Here is a 6,200-nt window from a genome sequence, read left to right as displayed (position 1 = left end):
CCTCCAAAACATGATTGCCGCTTTTATAATATTGTTTGTTGTCTTCTCGTTGGTGAAAATTTCCTGGTGAACTTGGTTGCCCTTATTGATTTTGATTTTTTTTGGATGTTTGGAGTGTCCCTTTGTGCCCTGCCCTTCCTTGCGGCTGTCTGTTTTTTCGCTGGTTTATGAAAGTGACTGGTTCTCGTTTTATGTTTAATTTTCCCGATGCATGAAAACTTCCCTGACTATGGTTTTTTGTTGCTCGGTTGTCTTCGATTACCTTTTCTCTCCGATCGCGTAATCGTACACTTCTTTGAGCGTAGGTGTTTCAGCCAACAGTTCTTCCGATATGTTTTACTTGAGCATGTGAGTTGTGCCATATCAAGAACCCAGTCATCCTCTAAATCCCCGCAATCGGCTTTGGGGCAAGTTCCAGCAACTCCGCGTGGAATTGTTCTAATGATTCGATCTTTTCTGTATGCGGCATATTAATTTCTAACGTTCGAGTGCTATAATTTTTACAGTGACGAGCACGTCCTCAAGTTCCGTAATAGGTCTCTTGTTGGGACGGTTTGCATAACAATGTTGGATTTTTTCGGCCACATTGATTTTGTTCTTCTTTTTCGAGGTACAAACACGTGCAGCTTTTAGCTTTAACCATGCATGCGCCTGTGACGGTGGCAGCGAATCTAGCCTGCCCATGTACGAGGGTTGACTTGCATATGCGACTGGCTTGATGCCTGATGGGAATCAAAAGATCAGATTAGGAATCCAGTAATGAATCGAAATCGAAGGATCAGGAGCTGGAACTGATGGAAGCCCTGCGCGCGTTGATTAGTAGAGATGGTTCCGCGATAGCCTGAGCTACGCGCAAAGATGCCCTTTGCTTTGTGAGAATCGTGGTGGATCGCACCGCCACCCTCGTGTTAGAGGAATGTATAAAAACCATTCGGCAAGGGGAGTTGATCGTGAACGAAATTTTCTAAGGGCTCTCCTGGAGTTATATCAGGACATACCGCTGCTAAAACCGACTAAGGAGTCTAACGATATAGAGAGCTACCGCAGGCTAGAGGAAGTCAGGAGATACTCCAACAAGGAGCTTAAGTTGGGTCGGGAATCAATGGAAGCAGTCAGAGATACCAAGGATTATGCTACTTTGAGAAATCTGAAATAATTTCAATAGGTATCCGGCATACCAGGAATAGCGTATAACCCCTTTGTGCATGAGAAGGCCAGGGAAGCATACTTTGACTATGAATAGGTCTTGGTCCTTGATTTCTGGGTCGAGGGAAACAAAGAAACAGGCATGTTAATGGTGGAGCAACCCAAATTGGTAATCATTTTGGAGGAAGGACTGGTTGAACCCTCAGTTCCCGAGCTGAAGAAGCAAGTGAGCTTTGAATGTGGTTCTTGGGACAGTCCCTTGAAAACCAGCTTTGTAACCATATGAGAGCTCATGAAGCCTTCATGGTGCCCACATCCGAACGCCGGTTTGATTTGGGATATGACGGCAGATGTCGCATTGGATTTGAATAATGACGCGATTCTGCATGATTTGGCCGTAAAGCACCATCTGTTGGCCATGAAAGTAGCAAAGAAGAATGGCAAACCAGCCAGGGAACCGCCCGAGGGAAGTTCTTCAAGTAATTGGTTAAAACAGGGCGCTTGTCTAGCTTCCAGTTGTGGGATGGAAGGACACGTATGTGGTACGGGCCGTTGCCTCGTACGCTGAGTGAGCAAAATAGCAACTAGCTAACTTGTATGGAAGACTAAACAAGTTGGACAAGAGTGAAATGGAATTGATTGCGGATTGTCATGGAATAACTTGGTTACTGCTTTGGGACTTCACAGCATGACCAGCTCGATCGAGTCGTTGCAGCTTGCCCATGGGCTGGTTACGTCCTTCATGGTGGAAGGGTTCCCTGAAGCGTTGCAAACGGAGCAGAAAACTGGAGGCTGGCGAGAAGCTCTGGAAAATGAAATGAATCTGAAGGACAGTGAGGCTTATCACATGCCTACTGGCTCAAAGTATCTGGTGGGTTCGAGTTCCGCGCCATATTGCAATAGTAAATACCCTACGCACATGGTGGTGATGGATGCGAGGACGCAGCAGGTGTTGGTTGACCAACTCTTCTCCTTACCAAAATTAATATTTGAGGTTGGCCAGAATGTCGGAGAAGTCGTATGACTTACTGACGAAGATCATTCGGGCGGTCCCGAAGAGATCCGAAGGCGACTTGCAGGAAATAGTGGTTGAGAATTTCATGAAGTTGGGTGAGGGTAATGTGAGTGAATTCCAGAAGAAGAAGGCGAGCGGAGTGTTACCCACCGAATTTACCACCATTGATGAAAAAGACGACGTACATCGAATTATGACAGAAGTGGAACCGTTACTAGGAACTTCAGGGTACCGGACCCGAAGGAACATCTTAATGACCCATGGGGAGTATCCTTGTCACTGCCTGGCGCAGATGTTATGGTATCCCAAGCACGGGAACCTGGTTTTAGTATGGGACGTGGAGGAGTTGTACTCCACAGGGTTGCCAGACCAAAACCAGCCAGTGTCGGTAGTTAGTGCCATGCTGGTGGTGAGATGGTTAAAAGCCAACGCGGGCATGAACGAGCAGGAAACGACGATGCCGACGCCTGAGCAACTGAGTAGCGTGAATTATAACAACACTCTGGATCTTTTCAGAACCTCCTGCAATGTTCTGAGGATACCCAGAGCCATTGAGAGAATATAGGCGAGGCAGAGATTGATGCCTTGGTTAGGGGCAGTCATGATGTCATGAATTTATGAACGCGCGAAGCGTCATATCTCCAGAAACTCGGAAGCCTATCAGCCCTACCAGCTAGATATAGGACCGGATGCCTATAAGAGAGTATTCCTGACGCACAGGAACGCCTTCACCACAGCGGTGAATCGAGTAGCTTTTGCAGGAACCGGGAGCAAACGGTAAACCTGGACTTACTGCCCTGTTGCAAACCGAGGCTGCTAGAACCGGAAAATTGAGGCACGGCCCGCAATTCTGTTGACATGTTGAAGAAAGTCCTGGATGATAGTGAAGCTGGAGAACAGGAGCAAGAGGCAATGGAACGATGGATGGAAATGAAGAGAGGGAAAGCAACTCAATTGTCTTTGTGCGCTAAAAGATGTATCAATCAACTAAGCTTGATTATTGAAACTGTTAGACTTTTTGTTTTGTTGTAGTTTAGTTAAACCAGGCTTTAAGGATTGTTAAATTGTTGCAATTGTTGAGTAACAATAAAAGTTTTAGTTGGTGCTATTTACATATATATACAGAGCATAGGTGAGTATATTTCCCTATTTAAACCCGACTGACGTTTTTAGCCTGTGTAAGACACGTGTTCACTGTGTGGCGATGTGGCAGGATTTGGGTACGCTCGCTCGAAGAGGTTGAGTAAATCTTTACCTTTCCCAGCCACAGAGTTTCTTAGTTTTAATATTGAGGCAAATGCATAAATGAATGATTGTACTTCGTGAGTGACATTAAGTTAATTTCAACTGGTGCGTGGCCGTGCCACGTACTAGCTTTTTAATCAGCAACAGCGAGAAGAAATTTTATGGAGAGATGGCGTAAGTAGCCAGAAAAGAAATTTTATCTAGGACACTCCTCATAGTGCAAATTTTGTGAAAAGGTTGAAAGGCTGTGAGATGTAGTACGATGCCATTTATGACACATGGCGAGCTGAGATGGAGTAGATACGTTTCTTTTTCTAATGCGGTTTAAAAAGTTAATTATAGAGAACTGGAACACTTCTTAAGGATAACCCGGCGTTATGCGATCAATGGGGACATTGAAGGGGACTGTCCGGGGAGTATATGCCATTCTCCAGGTTTGGCACAGCGGAACCTACTGTCGCAGCACGAAAACGACGTTAGAGGCCTTAGTCGTCTTATTTTGATAGGAAGGAGGCTAGATTAATCTAGAAGAAAAATTTAAGAAAGAATCGAATTGCGACGTTACATCTCTGAGAAATGGGAAAACGGCCACTATTAGCCGGAAATTAGAAAAAAAACACAACAACAGCCAAATTAGCGATAGACAGACGGTCGAGAAAATTGACAGAAATAAGCGAAGCCTCTTATCGTGACGATCACGCACGATAAGACTTTTAACGGAAGTAATTAGCCAGAAAGGAGGCTTCAGTGGTGAAGAAGGAAGGAGCAGTACTCTCCCGTGCCACCAGGTTAGCGTAATAACGACGTTAATACCGGAAGAGCGCGGAAGCGGAGGCTCGTCCCCAGAGACTAATATGGCGAAAGACTATAGAAAAACAACTTTGTTGCTACTTTGATGTCCTGAACATTTGAATTAATACTGGTATTTTTTTTTATTTTAGAATATGAATAGCTAGAAAGAAAAAAGGGTCAATCCAGCTGCAATGGAATTAATACAGAACTGTCACCAAAAACATAGTAAAGTATGATATTCGAGCTGTGTTGTAATAGCAATCATATAGTCTGGGGATCCGAGACCCAGCTATGTGATTGTCTTCACATGCAAACGGAAGCTGATTAAAAGTCATTTGACTGATGGCCTGAAAAGAGTAACTTTATGCATATCCCAAAACAGACCAGAAAAACAACTGGCTAGGTCAAGACGGTGAAAAACGCGTAGAACTTAGGCAACTGACACCGGCCAGTCGTCTAGAGGTGCTTTTTCTACGCTCGGTCACTGTGTAGTATTTAAACGAATGTTACCATTTCAAAGCATGAGCAGTTAGAATCGAAGAAAAACTCCATCCATCTCCAACGGAAATAGTAAAAAATTGCCACTAAAAACATATTAAATTGTGGTTTTCTAGACATTTTTTAATCGTTATAATTTTTTCTTGGAATCCGAGACTTGGTTATGTGATTATCTTCGCATGTAATAGAAAGCTGATCGGAACTCGTTTGGTTTTTAAGGCTGAAAATGGTTACTTATTACTTGGTCCCTAACAGACTAAAAACAAATGGCTAGGCCAAGACGGTTAAAAACGAGTAGAACAAAGGTAACTGACGTCAGCCAGTCGTCAATAGGTACTTTTTTCTACTTTCCGTCACTGTGTAAGTTCTGGGCGAGTTTTACAATTATTTGAGGCTATCGCCCAAATTGCGCAAAATAACTTAGTTATATGCAAAAATAGTGAGCTCAAATAGTCTCAGTATCCTCAGACCACGAGGTTACTCCTCAAAATAGGGCTAATGCCTATTTTTTTAATACTAATTTTTTGTTCTTCATTCAGCAGATAAAAATCGTCATATCCATCGGAGATGGATCAACCCTTTCCCCAACTCCTAGCTTCTCATATTCTGAAAAATGAATTGGATAGTAATTAAGTTCAGTTCAAGACAATCCAGTAAGCGAAAAGTTGTTAAAATTCAGTGTTCAGTCTATTCTTAAGACAATTCCAGATTCTCGAATTTGGTGGAAGAGCTGTTTTCTTGGCAACCAGGAAGGGTAGCAGATGTTCACAATAGTCCTGCGAATTCTCGGGAGTCGGCCCGTAACGATTGTAGCTGTACAATCATCACAATTTGGAATGTTCAAAAGAAAGCAATCCGGTGGATCACTGGAAATAAAACGGGAGTGTACATCAACGAACTACGCTTGCTAAACATTTTACCCCTGCCCATGTTCATCCAGCTAAATAACATCTTACTTCTTGCCAGTCTTGATTCTAATGAACGAAATGAAATAGTGTTAAACAGGCGAACCACACGGGCTAGAAATATAGAAATTTTTGAGATGCGAAAAGTGAGAACGGAAAAAGCGAGAAACGAATTTGTTTTCAGAACCAGTAGGATTGTAAATCGATTAGAACCATATATTCATTTTGATAAACGAATCGGCCTCAAGACGAGAATTTTAAACACGATGTGGAAATTTGTAAACGAGAGATTTTCAGAAATGACAACGTGCACGTGGCAATTATTCTGTGATTGTATCACGTGCAGAAACAAGTGGACATTGTTTTAGAGAAGACGCCGGGACCAAGACTCCCAACAGCAGTGCTGTGAATCCCCAACAACAACAACAACAACAAATATCTCAACTATGACTCTGTCGTTCGCCATGTTTTCTTGTACGTCTTGTTTGTTTTACCGAAAATGTTTTTTCTGATTTTCGCGATTTTATTGGTCGCGAACATTAAAATTGTTACGTGTCATGCACGCCTACTTCGAAATTTTTAAAATTGTTCGTCCACCC

Source organism: Symsagittifera roscoffensis, chromosome 8 (assembly GCF_963678635.1).
Source record: "Symsagittifera roscoffensis chromosome 8, txSymRosc1.1, whole genome shotgun sequence".
NCBI lineage: Eukaryota > Metazoa > Xenacoelomorpha > Acoela > Convolutidae > Symsagittifera > Symsagittifera roscoffensis.
Note: the sequence above shows the minus strand (reverse complement) of the source record.